Source organism: Aricia agestis, chromosome 3 (genome assembly GCF_905147365.1).
Source record: "Aricia agestis chromosome 3, ilAriAges1.1, whole genome shotgun sequence".
Classification (NCBI taxonomy): domain Eukaryota; kingdom Metazoa; phylum Arthropoda; class Insecta; order Lepidoptera; family Lycaenidae; genus Aricia; species Aricia agestis.
In genome coordinates this window covers 10,687,493-10,704,974 of record NC_056408.1, presented here as the reverse complement: position 1 = coordinate 10,704,974, position 17,482 = coordinate 10,687,493, and the positions used below count along the sequence as shown (strand labels likewise).

Sequence of the window (17,482 nt, the reverse complement as noted above, 5' to 3'; positions counted from 1 at the left end):
AAAGCCCAAAAGTTTACCGATCTACGGAAAAAACTTTGATAAAAGTTTGGCAAGGATTTGTTGGAAAAAAGTGAAATTTAGGAAAATGTAGAAAAAAACAGTTCACTGTTTACAATCATAATATCTAGTAACTAGCTGTTGCCCGCGACTTCGTCCACGTTAGTATAGTAGATCACGTCCCAAGTGTTATTTATTGTACAAAAATATTCAATGTACAGCATTGACTTTCCTGCGATTTTATTATATATAGATGTTCCGCGCGGCTTCACTTGTGTAATTTAGGAATTTCACGCGACCGTACATTTTTCCGCAAAAAAATAGCTTATGTCCCTTAACGTGGTCTATTCTTCATGTTTGCCAAATAACATAAAAATTGCTCCAGTAGTTCTTAAGAATCTTAAGATAATAAGCAATTTCATGTAATTCCCCCGTTCTTTCCGCATTTCCCTCTATTTCTTCACTCCTATTAATCGTAGAATAATAAAATATAGCCTTCCTCAACAAATGGACTATCTAACACTGAAAGATTTTTTAAATCGGACCAGTTGTTCCTGAGATTAGCGCGTTCAAATAAGCCCTTTCATATAATTTCCCCCGTTTTTCCACATTTTCCACTATTTCATCGCTCCTATTAGTCTTAGTGTGATAAAATATAGCCTATAGCCTTCCTCGATCAATGGACTATCTAACACTGAAAGATTTTTTAAATCGGACCAGTAGTTCCTGAGATTAGCGCGTTGAAATAAGCCCTTTCATATAATTTCCCCCGTTTTTTCACATTTTCCACTATTTCATTGCGCCTATTAGTCTTAGTGTGATAAAATATAGCCTATAGCCTCCCTCGATCAATGGACTATCTAACACTGAAAGAATTTTTCAAATCGGACCAGTAGTTCCTGAGATTAGCGCGTTCAAACAAACAAACAAACAAAGTAACAAACTCTGCAGAATTATTATATTAGTATAGATTTGTTTTTATTATTTTTAGATTACATTTGAATCTTATTTAAAGCCACAGGAAAAAATATATACACCAAGAATCTAACAAGGCCTATAAAAATCCTAATTACCCACTTTACATATTCTAACACGTGAAATATTTGTCTAATTTGGATGTAACTTTTCCATTTGCGTCATCATGACGTATGAGCCCTGTGTAACGGCAGCCGAGTCTGCTCACTGACCCATGAAGAGAAAGGAAATTTTCTTCTAGCAAGGAAAATACGACAATATAAATAACTGCCCTGCGTCGCCCTATGACAAAAGAGTTATCGGTGCGTTGAAAACAAAAATGGCACCCTGATTTATTAAGCTTAGTTACAAGTGATTAGGTTAGGTGTGTTAGAGACTATTAGAAATGAAGTAATTAATTTCGGAGCTCCTATTCTGATTCTGAATTGTAATGAAAGCTTGCTGATTAGTTTAACCCTTAGATATAAAGGCCAATTTTCATCACTTATAGTAATAGTAAGGTGGCCAGTGGCTACCAATTTTCATCAGTCATCAGAAACTGGTATTAATAGTCGATGCAGACATAGATGTGTTATAATTAGTGCACTTTTTGTCATTGTGAATTCTGTTTCGTTGCATTATCAAACAAATTAGTTAACTTCGTCACAGCAAGAAACCCGCACTCAACACTGATGTTTAGTCACAGTTAATAACCAAGAGGACCAAGGTATTGAAATAAAAACTTCCAGAAATCATCGCGCCATAAATCCAGCCGCGGCGAAGATTAGAACCTAGCAAGTAAAGCCAAAACTCGATATTGGGTGAATAATCGTCGCCACTACCGGCGCGGTATACACCGGAAGCGCCAGATTTATACCCGGGTATACCCGGGTACCCGGGAGTACCCGGGCGTACTCTGCGACCGGTTTATACAGGGTGATCATATGTATCCGCAGTGTCGTCGCTGGCCCGATGTCCGCCTCGAGAGCTGGGATTTATCGTGTGGAAACGTCATAATACATGGTGTTCTGGAATAAATCATATGTTTGTTCAACGTGAGACGTCTAAATTTCTCGGATGTATGCTTGAACTGTCGTCGTATTTATGACTTGGGGTCCTCGGTTTTAATTCTCATTACAAATTTCTTATCACGGAGCTAAAACCGGAAAAGTGCTAAAGTCAAAAACTACGAAAGTCCTAAACTATGAAGTTCTGAGGGAAGTCTTACGACTTAAAGTCTAGACTATAGTTGTAGCGTATAGTATATAAATATTACTGTAGACCAGGGGTCAACAAATGGCGGACCGTGGTCCGCATCCGGACCGCCGACCCATTGTGTGCGTACCAAGCATCTTCGAAGATGAACTTCGTTAAAAAATAATTTCGGTCTCGACATACTGATGAACATGTAGCAACAAAAATTTATACTTTTCTCATTGATACAAATACCTTTTTAATTTCCGTAATTACATTTGTTTAATTTTTTTTAATGTGTGGACCGCGAAGGTAATTTTATATCTTAAAACGGATTCCGAGCGAACTTAATTGGTGACCACTGCTGTAGACTATTACTAACTAGTTCAAAAATCAAATATCACCAAAATAATATTATTCTGAATTATTCCTATGTTTTATTACACCTGTCTAACTAAGCCTCAAAAGCTCTTTACAAGATTATACAGAAGCTCGAAACTTCTAATGAAAGGAAAACTGTACGACGTCATTCTATTGTTAGAACTAATAAAAAAATTATATTCAAAATTGGAATGCACAGGTAAATCATAAACAATCGTTCGAAAATGGAACAAGGTGGTCCCCCGTGGAGCGTTTACAAACATTTGAGATTGTGCAACTTGGTACAATGAAGTACAGTAAAGAACAGGCAGTACAATGAGGTACAATGAAGAAGTCAGGTGTTTACGCAAATTAGAATGAGCATGGAGCTTTCACTTTTATTGTTGGTATTAGAATAATAAGGCACTTTGAATACGGTAGCCACGTTCTTTGTGCTGTGACAATGCTTTACGGAAAACCGAATTTGATGTCATGTGAGGTCCTTGATCCTTCATAAACTGATATAATAAGATAAGTTATAATAAAAAAGTACTTATCTATAAAATTGCCCACTTGCTAAGTTTTTACTGCATATCAAGGATTAACGTTGAAATAAATCGGAAGAAAACTGTGCATAAAAATTTTATTTGCATTTTAACATTTTCTAATCATAGTTAAAATTCTTGTTTATATTAAAATTACATTAAGATGTTCACTATATTAGTATGCGTTTTATTAGACAAAGCTACAAATTACTATATGTTGAACTTCGAAAGCTCTACAGAAATTTTGCGTAAGTGCTGCCATCTATTTAGACTGCTAAACAATTACACAAAAATAATCCAGAAAATATACATTACTCCTAAAAGAACTTATACGGCATGTTATAAAAATGTGTTGTTCAATTTTTTTAGTACAGAAAAATATACTGGTTTACCTACTAGCATTTTTGTACTAAAAAAATAATTCTTACTTCATGGCATAATATCACAGTCATCATATAATATGAAGCTTTGCCGTAAGTAAGTACAGTCTTGTTAATAGAGTTCAAAATGTAAACTGTAGTTTACAAAAAATCTTATTAGAAAAAAATCTTCAAGTTGTAAAGTAACTTGATGAAGTGGTGCGATCTAACTAGACTCCAACAATGCGAAATTGTGGCGACATCTACCGATGTTCTAATTCAACAGTTCAGACCCACCCTTACGACTGGGTCACGAACCCTCATTTTTCGCCAACAACCCCTAAAACCGACTCAAACTCGAACCTTTTTTGCAGCGCCATCTCTGGGATGGCGCACGAACTACGTAAAGCTCAGTTAGTTCCGCGTTTTTCCGCTGCACTAGCGCCATCGAGCTTTGAATGAACACGGAATCCTGCGAGAAATACAGTTTAAAATAATACAGATAGAGTTGTTTTTCGGCTGCTGAGATTGCGGCATTATTGGGTGGAGTATGCAAATTAACATGCCATTACATGGTAATTTATTTGAAACGAATGACCACTTTGCGGCGTAGTGCATCGAGCTCCGAACGTTTATATGGGGACCCTGACCTTATATTGCGTCAATTTATAGCTTTGAACCGTTAAACGCTTACATAACAGCTGTTGTCTCGCGTCATACCTAACAATAACCTTCGTTACTTTCACCTGTTTTAAAACTTAATACTTTTCCCTGCTCGCGTTTGTTTATTGCCGCCGATAGCGTTGCGTGAAGAGTGTCTGAGCTTTTTATACAAATAAAGAATACTTTTTATTTAGTATTGCAGCTTATATAAGGCATAAATTTAAGAGCTTTATACGAGCTTTATAATTAGAAACGAAACTACTTAGCTTTCGCCAACAAGCTTTCCATTGTGCGCTTTAGAGATAATAAATACTTGATAATTACTAATTACACACACTTTTGTAAAATTTAATTAATTCTAAGAATTTAAATATAAAGGGGAAATAAATACCTATGAAACCTAAATCTAGGTAGATTTGGGTTATACATACATATAAAATTAAGTACACATAATATTATAATATTATGTGTACTTAATATTATATGTATGCTATAAAATAAAAAAAGGGTACTCACAAGAATACCTACCACCAAACAGGGAAGTGGAAGCTAAAGTGGGACCACTTCAAAACCCACATCCATCGCAACTCATCATAACTGAGTACGAATGCCTGGAAGACGTAAGCCAAAGCCCCACCGAGGAACACCAAATAACCGGCCCCCAAATATACACAGATGGAAGTAAAATAGAGGGGAAAACCGGAGCTGCTCTAACGTGGTGGAATAACGGCCGGGAAACCAGACACTCCACTTTCCACCTAGAACCGCACAATACAGTCTTCCAATCTGAGATCTATGCACTCTATAGAGCGATCCAATTGGCAAGGACATCAAAGGAAAGCTTAATTAACATCATGAGTGACTCCAGATCGTCACTAAACATGCTAAGAATTAATTAATTAAAATTCATAATATTATTTCAATTATCCTTGGTGCGAAAAATCTAAATAATAAAATAACAAAAAAAGGATATTATAATATTATGTAGTATATTATATCAACCTTCATGTACCAAACTGGTACCAACAGCGCAGGCGCACACTGATTAAGACCGTCATATCGAGAATTCGAATTAAGACTTGTTCGTATTTATGGGCTGTAACAATATATTTGCAAGTGGCAAGATTTATGAAGACAGTGGCAGCCCGTACGCCCATATCTCGATGCAATAAAACAAAAAACGTGGATAATTTCAGCAAAGATTATGTTGTGCCACGTTCGATTAAGATAAATATATACCTCACTTTACTAGATATTGATGGTTGAGTTTGTTCATAGCGCAGAATCTGGGTTTTTTTTTTAAGAAACAGTCCAATATTTTCTATAAGGATGATGTTATGCTATGAAGGTGTTCGTATCAAATTCATCCAAATTGGTTTCAACCCGATTTGGATGACTTAAACCTTTAGGTTTATGCCTACTTTTGCATTGTAATAATATTATAAACTGACATAAAATACATAGCTGAATGCAAGTATAATATTATTTAGATCTAAAAAAGACTTTCTGTGTTTTCAACTATAACAAGTACGTAAAATCTGGCAATTTGAATTTTCTATTTTTCAATGCCTAGCGGTTACAAATGTTCATATGAAATATGGATTTGTTTGTGCGTCCGTGGGCTGTAACAAAAAAGAAATAAACGAGGTCGTCACCGCTCTATTGCATTTTCAGTCCCCTGATATATTGCACGAATTTGTATGAATCCGGTAAGCAAATGATTTAACACTGCGATACAATCTGCTTATGCATTCAGCAAACTTGAAAAATGAGTGTATAATGACGTTCCGCTTTACAATCGGATTGAAATTGAAGAATGAGGTATTGAAAAGTTACTGTAAGAAAAGCCCTAAAGTTTATTTTAGTTGCTTAATGCTGATACTATGAATACCCCTACAGGGCTACCTAGTTAGGGGACCTAATATATCATAATATAATCTTAATTACTTTCTGACATCATATAAGTTGCACTGTTTGGTAATGTGGAACAAATTAATGAAATTTATAGTTACTGAAAATCGTAGTGGACGTATGATAAGACCGCAGGCCGCACTAGAAGTCAATTTCTTGCTTCCGAACATTACTGTTACCTTAAAAGCTTCGCATCGCACTCCACAAAATCCTTTTGGAGCGTCCAATAAGAGCAAGAAACGGAACAATAGTGCGAATGTTATACTTGAATATTACAATAATGGTATCGATTATAATTTGCGTGCGATGCAGGCAGATAGGGTCGGGAGGCGACACGTAAGCGACAGGTCGGGCTATCCGCGCGCGATCGCGACTCGCACAATGCTATCGTAGATCGAAGACATGCACTCTCGCGCGCGATCCGCGACGCCTGTGATTAGCTATTTTCAATACAATTTCAGCACGCTTTTAAAATCTATAGCAACTGCGGTGACAGAAGTGGGAATCTAACTAAAAGTTTTTACTTTAAATACTTAATATTAGATGTGGGTAATATTTGTCAGCTCGTTCCTGTGTTCTTTTCAAGCTTAAGCCGTAAGCTCTGGAAAGGACATTGCAGAAAATGTTACACATAATCATTAATTGCTACGCAACGAAACTTTGGGTGACGTCTAGTTCAGGTTTTATCGGGATCTTTACTTAACAATAAAGCTGGAATGTAGAGACTGAAAAAACGCCCAATAGGAGTAAGTTATAACCAACAAGAAATGAAAACTCTACATCTATGTATGTAACACATAGTCCCTACAAATTCATAGATTAAACTGGCCCTTACGGTCCCGTACAAAGACGTCGCTGGTACCCACAGGTACCGGCGTATTGAATACGGCTTGGCACGTAGACGTGGCAAATGGAATCGCAAGGAGTAGAAAGTGTTTGGCACCTACACGCAAACAATAAGTTAACATTAATCTCATACGTGATCCAGTTCTATGGGATTTCCCTTGGCAATTGGAGGTTGACACATACGTCAACTATTAGGCTGCGTTTCCACCAGAGATATGTTGCGAGGAATGTATTTTTGAGAACCAATAGAATCGCTTCATTGACATAATATGTGCTTGCCATCAAGACGCCCTATTTAACCATAACCATAAAGCTCGAGAAGGCTATAAATGCACGTGGCGAAAAAAGGAACTAATGCTGTCATCATACAAAAACGCCATTTTTGACAGTTCTCCTTTTCCAGCAGCGCCCCCGCCCACGTTTCCAGCAGCGCCCCCGCCCACGTTCTAATAAAGCCTTGTCGGACCAGCAACGTCTTCTGTCAAATTCTGTGGTCAAAGTTAAGGTTAAAGTTAAATTAGCCTTAACTATAACCATAACTTTGACCATAACTTTAACTTTAACCACGCCTCTGGTGCGACCCAATCTAAATAGTTGTAAAAGCAAAATGCCACTCATTGATTAATCGTGAAATCTTAGAAAATATGACGCCTAGAAACTTGAATTTTGGTAGGCAGCTGGTTCCTAAGAAGATGCTTTGGATCCGATAGACTATACAGTAAAGACGATAGTAAATTATCGAAATTTGTGTTCCAGAAATACTACTTTAGCTGCGAACTAGTTTACCAGAAATACTATTTTAGCTGCGAACTAGTTTACCGGAAAAATACAGCACTGAAAATAGTACTCTACCCTCTCAAAATAAAGTTGAAAATCGAACGGTCTAATGCCGAATTGCTTCTGACATTGACATTTAGTTCGACACTCAATTTTCAAATAGAAAAAGCGTAGAACAAGTGTAGCAATAAAAGTCATCGCTCCCCCAAACACACGTCCCGCAGCAGGTGTGCAGATTTACTGCTGATGTGTAATTTGTTGACATGCTAAAAGCTATACGCTTTACCTATTTCTAAGAAATCATATTATATAAGTGGAGGTTCTCCTACACTTCTATATTTTACGTATACAAGAGCCCTAATCCAAATTTACCTTTTTAATACTTTCAATAATTTGGGCAATAGACAATTTTGTCAGAAAAACTAAATATGTATAATGTATACAGATCTTAACAATTTTTTTTTTATATTTATTATTTCGTCCCCCTAACATTATCAGGGCTATTTATTTTCTATTTGTCTATAAATACATACTTCTTTTAAAATCTTAACAATATTTAAAATCAACCCCTGTTACCAGTTTCAAAACTTACTACTTTTCTACAACAATCTTTGCTGACAGCCAATAAAAGAGAGCTCGTTAACAATAAACTAACACCAATCAGGCGCGTCCGGCTGTCGTGGTCCGATTTTACGTCCGGCGTCTGACGTCCGATCCGTCCGACACGAAAGCTCGGACGAGGTGTTTAATGATAACATTTGCATACCGGAGCACGCGTGGAAACCGGCCATTCTCACGTCTGTCGCCCATCACACCCTTGTACGGCGAAAAGTCTTGTTACACAAATCGTGGGTGATATCTAATTTAAATCAGTTTTATTCCATGAAAAATACTTTTTAACCGACTTCCAAAAAACGAGGAGGTTATATATTCGGCTGTGGATATATATATTTTTTTCACTGACACTTTACTTCTTGCGCATGCATAATTGAAGTTTTCTGGTGCGTTTATGATTTCAAAGTTTCACACCAGAAGTCGAAAGTATTTCAAGGAAATTACATTTGATTATTATTATCCTTCAATTTGTCAAAAGCTATTAAATTCGGCTTCTGATTTGCATTTTTATCGGCAATAAATTCGATCACTCACTAAATATGCTCATTAAAATACAGCCTTACCAATAATTGGCTCAATTCCGCAGCGGTACCTGTAAAAAAAAAAGCAGCTGTGATAAGCGATTTATGGGTGACATAAACATCAGTCGGATGTAAACGAAATCATTAGGGAACAAATTGAAAAACGTGTGGAATCAATTAGAGCCGGGCCCAGGACTCGTCCCTGCTAAACCCCGCCGCACAATCTGACATTTATGAGTGCCATAAAAACGCTCAAGTAGTGACTTTTACTACTTGTTTAGTGAACATAAATGTCTTTGCCTTCCCCGACGTCCTCCGTATTTAAAAGCGCGCAGTTTCGAGCGGTTTTGTTCCTTTTTATTTACTGTTACTGTGCTGTTATGCAACTGTATAATGCTTTGGTTACTTTTCAGCGGGGATTTATCGCTGTCGTCTTTTGTCTTTATTTTCCCGCTAGAACATGGTGTAGTTCGGTTATGTTTGTAAGCGTGATAAATGAACGGAATAAATTGTGTGCACTTCAAGTATCTATTTCCTACTGTTTTGCTCCAATAAAATCTATTTTATAGTTCTAGAACAGCGACGCCTACTATATTGGGTTTGTATACAATCATAAATTCTTTGCCTTCTCAAACATTATCATTACAAAACCTAAAAAGTAAATTTTGCGTTACCAGTGGAATTATAATTACATACAATTATTTGCAATTAATTTTTGTCTCAGTAAAGATAAACAAAATTTAATTTAAAATAAAGCACAGGAACATTTCCTGACGTAGTTGTGTTGGCTTCACGTACAATAGAACACGTGGCGCGTAGAACTTCTTGGGAGTTATCTATAAAAATCAACAATGATTTATTTGGCTAATGGTCGATCATGCTGACAATATCAATTATTGCATTCACCTACACTTAGCCACGTTTCGTATTCACGATCCGTCTAGGTTTTACGATATCAGCTTTTATTATCTCTTTTAGTGGCCCACCCGCGAGTGAGCCACCAGACAGTCAAACATCCGAAGAATAACAATTTCGCGATGAGCGAACAATGCAACCTTTTGATTGCTTTCTGCCCTAAATAGAGCTGCGAGGCCCGCGATTGAGCCTAGAACATCCTGCAACGGAATCACTGGAGCTACTCGAATTTTCATTAAGCGTATACGTGCTCGCACTAGACAAATATTAGACGCAGAAGTTGTAACTCAAACTCGAATAATTTATCCAACGTTCTGCGTACACGTTCATAAGCAGGATAGGCGACGCGATTTCGACGATCCAAAATTTATAAGTTCAACCACCCGCGCATACCGACGGGACTAAAATACTAATTTTGGTGCGCACTAGCTTATTAAGCTACCGTAGTCCGTAGCCTCGTTCGCTACGCCATACGAACCGTTAGTTATATTCGCTCCAAAAGAAAGTCCTCGCATACCATAGCCCCTCATTCGACCGCCAAACCGAAACGTTTTCGCTACAAATTAGACAATTAAGAGTCCGAGTGGGCCTCTAAATCTATTCAATTAAAGCTGAGTAGACCCCGGTCACCTACCGCGTCGATTTTTAATCGTATGTATGCAATGCGCGAAACAAGACGACATTTCGCATATCAATGCGCCGGACAAATTGATGGAAAAGGTTCGCGCGTGTCGATCACACCCGGAGGTGTGACGAGGTATTAATAAATAAAAGGATTGTTGTTGTTTGTGCAAAAACAATCAGAACAACAAGAACAGTTTGTTGTTTGTGCTGCAAATTCACTGATTGTTATGCATCTAGGTTGAGGTAAACTGATATTTTGTTTAGTTTTAGGAATAATTCAGGTGGCAACGCTTATGCAATTTTTGTAACTTAATACTTCTAGTTCTGGACCAGCTGAACCTCAAGTTCACACCTCACACAATTTTTACAACTTGTTAGTAACTACTAACCAATTATGATTATTAAAAAATAATCTGCGTAGTAATCATATGCTACATAGCAGCCACTCGCCCTGCCAGTGAAGCTTAATACTGTTTTATTCAATTAAGTCTTATACAAAAGGTGCTTCCTAAAACGTTTTTTTTGCCCAGCCCAACCCGTTTTTTTTTTCGTTAGATCCCGATGTTTCCTTAAGAAGCGCTTACACGGGCAATAATTGCCCCACGACACGAATGGAGCGATCTGGAGCAATTAGTGGAGCAATATGGAGCAATTTTAATAAATTGCGGCGATTATTTCGGCGATATTGCTCCAGATATTTCATGTCGCTCAATGTCGCCTAGTAACTAGTTGATGAAGTTGCGCCATATCGCTCATTTGTATTGCGCAATATTGCTGATTGTTGCCGAAAATTGCTTGATGTAGTCGTGACGTCATAGTCGACGAGAATTGACTGGAGTGGAGCAATTTTAGTTGCCCGTATAAGCGTGCCTTAATACGTTAGCATTTAATTTCTCAAGCGTGAGGTGAGTATGGGTGTAGCGTGCTGTGGAGCGTGAATCGACGATTGACGTTGATCTACGTTTCGTAATGAAAACTAGAGACATATTTATTGAGTTTAGCAGGCATACGTTTTTTGTGAGGCCATTATGCTATGGATGAGTCTGCTGGTAACAAATAAACTTCTAAGTGACGGAAGAAAAAATAATTTAACTTCTTCTACTACTAGTATTACAACAACGATAAATAATTTCGCAACGATGGAGCAGCACTAGTTATTTGTTTCTTATAGGAATTAAAACATTATAGTTAACGGCTTAATATAAATACAATAGAAAATAAGTAAGCCATAAACTACGAGAATTAAATACATTTGATTAACGATCTAGCAACAATTATTTTTAATTAAAGGAGCTCCCCGACTCAACATTTTCCTCGGGATCACTTTCAATTATATTTTTTCCGTACATTCCGAAGATATATAACATGGCATGTCATGGTGGTTTTTACCTCCCATCGCACATAGAGTTATTCATTACCCGTAATGGGGTAACGGACGCGACATAATGACTAATAATAGCAAAAACTACTCCAGAACATTTCTGATGTTGTCTGAAATAGCCCAGTCGACAAACCTGTATTTGCATTACAGGTGACACAATATCACTTTTTTGTGAAATATTTGCCACATCCAGATGATAAATAATGATGAGAATACAAAAACAGATACTCATAAGCTGAATACAATCTATGAATGTTTTAGCTCAATGAATTATTTATTTACAATGAAATACTAAGCGGTTTGTTGCAAAAAAAAAGAAAGATTATAGAAACAATAAAACAATATTATCTTGTTGCTAGCAAGAAGTAAGAAAAACTATACTTAATTAAACTTTTAAACTTTTAGAAACTATCAAATTTTGCTAATCTGATAAATAGACAAGAATGATGTAAAGGAATCCAAAAATTTGATTAATTTTCAACTATTGAAAAAGACAAAGTAAGTTTCTGAATGAATATACCTGAATTTAAAGAGTTCTCCTAATGAAGAATTAAATAGTTAGTCTTTATTGCAGTTACAATAAAAGCTAAATCCTACTGATCATGAATTTGATGTATCTGAACGTAATTGTTTCTATAACAATTAAGGTGAGGTTACACGATGTACTGGAACTAACGCAGATTTAAATGTTAATTACAGTGTGGAAATTATTAATGACATTGGGACATCAACGGGCGACATTACGCATGCAGATTGGAATGCTAACGAATGATTAACTATGCATGCCTGAATTGCAGCTTCTGATTTCGGAGGTAATTAAGTAGATGGCGGCCAAGTGCCCAAAAAATGCATGATTTTTAATATTCATAACTCTGTTTCAGTTATTTTATTGGAGCACATCACGGTGAATGATATTAACGCATTTTATTTTCTCTTCAAGGATAAAGAAGAATATTTTATTTACCTACCTACGTACATAGTAACTGTCAAATATATGGTTATGTAATATTTAATTACAATAACAAAAATAAAAAATTACATCATTGGCTCCTGTTGGCTCGTAGATGGGTTTTAAATACTATTCTTGTTCCTTCGACATACATTGTAGGCCATCAATATCAATATCTCAACAAGGAACATAAAACTTCCGGACCATTAACCCCACCACGATGGTCTAGAGTCCGCGTAGCTTGCTGATCCCGATTGCGCCAGAAGGAGGATTATGTTTTACAAGAGTATATTTTTGGCACACTAACTCTTGAGGGCACCAGCTATCAGCATAGCATCGGTTTAAGTATAAAGATTTTTCTTGGTGATAGCTATGATACAGTTTATAAAAGAGTAATACAAGATGAGACAAAAACTGAAAAAAGACTATGCTTGTTTTACTAACTTTTATCCGAACACAGCAATTAGCAGATATACTAAGGATATTGAAAAGCAATTGCGGTTTTATTGTATATATATTCGATACCAACAACTCAATTACATATCGTAAAAGATTACAATCAAACGATTTATTACCATCAAAAATGCAGCAGCACGTGCGAGTGATAGCTAATTAATATTGGAGTCACGGACGACCCGTGATTTATCGATGTTTTATCAAAATGTGTTAAGCGACTATTTGTTTTGCACGGTAGGTAGGTACTGTTTTTTATAATTTTTGTTGGACAGGAAATCCTAAGGTTTTGAGCGTTAGTGAATAGTGATATACGTAAGAGCGCAAGGTTTAGTATGGTTGATTTAAAATTAAGGTGACTAAAAAGTTTGTGAAAATGATAACAATTATCTTAAAAAAATAAGTCTCTAGCCACTGAGTTATAAGTACCTGCTACGTAGTACTTATAACTTAGTGTCTCTAGCCTTTGAAATCAAACCCCTAAGAAAGCTAAAAGGGAGCAAGAAGCATAAATTTTAACTCTACATTTTTGTTTCATCGTATATTTCAAGATTTAATTTTTTCCTCTATATAAAAATGTGTAAACTTAACTTTTTTAATAGTTTAAATGCTGGTTTCAATGTTGATTTTATGATAAAGTATGAATATAATTATGAGTTTCTAAATAGTAACACTAATTAATTATAACATTATTATTATGATTTATAGCTGTATCTGATCAGTGATCATTATCTTAAAACAAACAGTAACTGCTTAATATATTATGTTTTATTATTAAAACTAGAGATCGCCCAATGGTCGAAATTCGACCTTAGTTTCAACGACATTAGGACTACTACCTATATTTTGTAAAAAAATATTGACTATCATATTTTTTTCAATTCTTGTCTCTGGGACTCAGCTGATATCAGACTGGCCGGCCGTGTAAGCTTTGTCTAATATGTAGTATCTAAGATTCAATAAAAAATATACTTAATCCATTTTCAATTTGTCACCTTGTTGTCAACAGACTTCAATCATAAATAAAAGAGTATAATTCGTAATGTGTGTGTGTTGTAGTGTGTGTAATGTTTTATTTGTTAAAAAAATGTATGATAAAAGCATAATTTCAAAATAATAGTAGCTCGATGCACTCCTTCACCATAAAAAGTATAACTGTGCAAAATTTCATTCACCTACGTTTCCCCATTTTTCGGCAAAAGGGATACAAAGTTTTTGGCTCACGTATTAATATAATATAGATAAATTGGCCAATTAATAAAAATACACTATTTTGTCGTACAAAATGATATTTAATATAATATTTTATCAATCTTAGGATTTTTTTATGTCTTGTACTTTTTATTCTTTCTATTTTGATTCTATATCACCCTGATACAATTGGTAGTACTGTATATTATTATTCCCATTTAATCATTTAGTCCTTTTTACACAATTTTCTTCATACCATCACATCTGTACAGAGACACATTTAAAACGGAATGTTCAAATTATTTTACTAGAATAGGTAGGTATATTAAGTTAGTGTTCTGTTTAGTGTCCACCATGACATTGTGACTTCATAGCGAAAGCCAAAAGAAAGTTTTGTGTTGTAAACAACTTCAGAACTGGCTTTTTTTAGCTTAACTTTTTCATCATAATATTACTTATACCAAACATTATATTATTATATTCTTTGATTAGGAGACCATCTGGTATAATATCATGTCACCTTCCCAGAAGCGGTGCATTGAAATTCAGAAATTCGTACATAATAATCTGTTTTCAATTCTTCTATTACTTAAACCCAAGATTTCTTCAGTAAATTTAAGTACTATTTAGAGTCCATATTTTTAACTTTCAGTGATATTAGCCTTACTTTCTTGTCTTGTCTTACACCAAATTTTCCTGATGATCCCGTGCCAATAATATTGTCAGGAATTTCGTGAGTGGATTTTCCAGTGTCTACTTAGTCACATTTTCGTAAATTTCTGGAAGCCAATCTACGGTGATTACTGTCTTTTCTAACAAATCTTCCTGATTATCCCGTACCAAAAATATTGTCAGGAATATGGTGAGTAGACTTTCTAGTGTCCACTGTGTCACCTTTTCTTGATAATTATAATTCATATATTGCTTTACTACTAATTTGTCTAACATCAAATTTTCCTGATGATCCCGTACCAAGAATATAGACAGGAATTTGGTGAGTGGACTTTCCAGTGTCCACTGTGTCACCTTTTCGTGACTTCCCGGAAGCGGATTTGTGTCGAAGCCCTACATTAGAATTCACTGGGGCTCGGGGTTATCACGTAGCGAATAGAATGGAGCAATAATGTTTTATGATCCCTTGTCCGCCTTACTGGTAGCGATGCGGTGTTCGAATTTTAATAAAACGCTATTGACATCTATTGATTAGCTTCATGTAATCATAAAAATATGGACGATGGAGTTAATAAGTCTGGTGTACTGAAGTAGATAATCGAAATTTGTAAAAAGTCTTGACACATTAATGGTCTTTGCATAATATTCAAAATTCATGATAGTAGAGTAATTCTATCAGATAAATTGATTCATTAATTTATCTGATAGAACTACTAATCTGGCAGGACCTACGTAATATGATCGGGTTATGTCAGGCCCAGCTGACAGATCACGAATTCACGACTGACATTGACTCAATCCAACCAAATAACATAGGTCCACCTTCAGCTTATAAATCAATTTCCTTGAAGATTCTGATGATGTGTAGCAAATATTAAATTGCCCACTTAAAATATGAAATAGTTAGACCCTCCTATGCAGACGTAGGTAACAGTTGCATATGTTATAGTGATTTTTCACGGCTCCAGAACCCGTGTTCAAAGGGCAGGCAGCGGTGTTGCAATCACGAACCGAGATCACGACTAGCGTCTCCTATTTATTAAGCCATATATTCCGGCTCGAATTATACAAAAATAATATCTATACGATTACACTTAAGGTCCAAGGGAGATACATACTAAACTGCTAGTCCATATTTATAAACCACGCCGGTGGGTATGCGATAATGGACTCTCTGACAATGTAATAGGGGTCAAAGTGGTCGTATTATTGAATTGGCGAGGTAGTAAAATGTCTCTAGACCGTGTCGCTACTAGCCGTAAATGCATTAAGTTTGTTTTAGAGATAATAATCGTTGCGAATGCGAATGCGAAGGCTTTGTTTCAGATAGAGATGTCGTCAGTGATTTATTTTTGGTCAGGTCTTTTAGGACTTACGACTTACATAATGAGAAGACTTTGTAATCGTTTGCAACTATGTTTCGTATATATAATACGGTATAACGATTTGTCAATACGAGCGATTAAAATCGTATAGATTCTAAATGCACAATCATAGACAAATATATTCTGTACTATAGAATATATTTGTCTATGATTGTGCATATAATTTTCTATGATAGCTTCGCAAAAATATTGGCAATCGTCATCTTTCATGTCCCAACGTATGACAATTTTATCTATAATTTCATACTTAAATTCTAAACATAACATTGTGTGATTGCCTGTCTGATGCCTTTACGACTAAGCCGCTGAACCGATTAAAATCCAATTTGGCATTGATATGATTCAAGTCCTGGGAAAGGATATATTTTATACGCATCGAAAGTCGAAACATATTTTTACGGTCCCTGAAGAAATGAATCGGTGCAACGTGAAATTGTGGCCAAAGTCTAGTAAATAAATAGAAATTAGATCAAACATAACTGCATGCAGCAGGTTCACCACGTACAGCAATTTTTACAGTTTATTATGACGTACTTATATTCTTTTTCCTCAATTCACCCACATTAATTATCCATAATTATATATTAAACATGTGTAATTAAAATTATTTGATTCTTATTTTTCCTAGATGCTACTTACTTACTAGCTGTAACTTGTAAGTTCAAAATAGAGTAGAGAAATGTGATCATCAACTTTCCTACATTAAAACATTTTAAACATGTTTCCTTGTGATATATTAGATGTTATGGTAATTACGAATCATTATTTCTAGAACAGCGATAAATATAACTTTTCTATTCCACTAAGCTCATAAACAACCCTATTATTAAAGTCAACAACTTGAACCAGAATCAGACTTTTCATATTTATCATAAACTTAATAATGATGTTCGAGTGAGGAATCAAAACATGCATCTGAGTTCTAAATTCGAAAAAATAGTTTGGGTAAGTGCGTGCGGTGCGTGCTGACATGGGCAGCTAGCACGCAATGCCAGCACGACACCTTACCTTCAGGGTTGGGAAGATATCGATGTTTCATCGATATCATCGACTAATTTAATCCGGAGCGATCGATGATGAGTTTTGATATCAGATGAATCCTTACTGCCTTATCCCTATTGCTACTGCTACTTACTAATATTTTTAATGCGAAAGTGTGTACTTATGTGC

General features: G+C 35.7%; 1 protein-coding gene across 3 annotated transcripts in view; it reads right to left on the bottom strand.

Moving 5' to 3' along the window:
• The window catches only part of LOC121740528 (homeotic protein antennapedia-like), a 194,986-nt gene that overhangs the window by 113,067 nt on the left and 64,437 nt on the right, over window positions 1-17,482 (bottom strand). For 2 of the 3 annotated variants that reach the window (XM_042133263.1, XM_042133266.1), the window contains exon 2: window positions 8,785-8,813. The exons of the other annotated variant lie outside the window; for it this stretch is intronic. The gene's annotated coding sequence lies outside the window, so the exon portion shown is untranslated. The remainder of the gene's footprint in view (window positions 1-8,784; window positions 8,814-17,482) is intronic. 3 annotated transcript variants of the gene reach the window in all.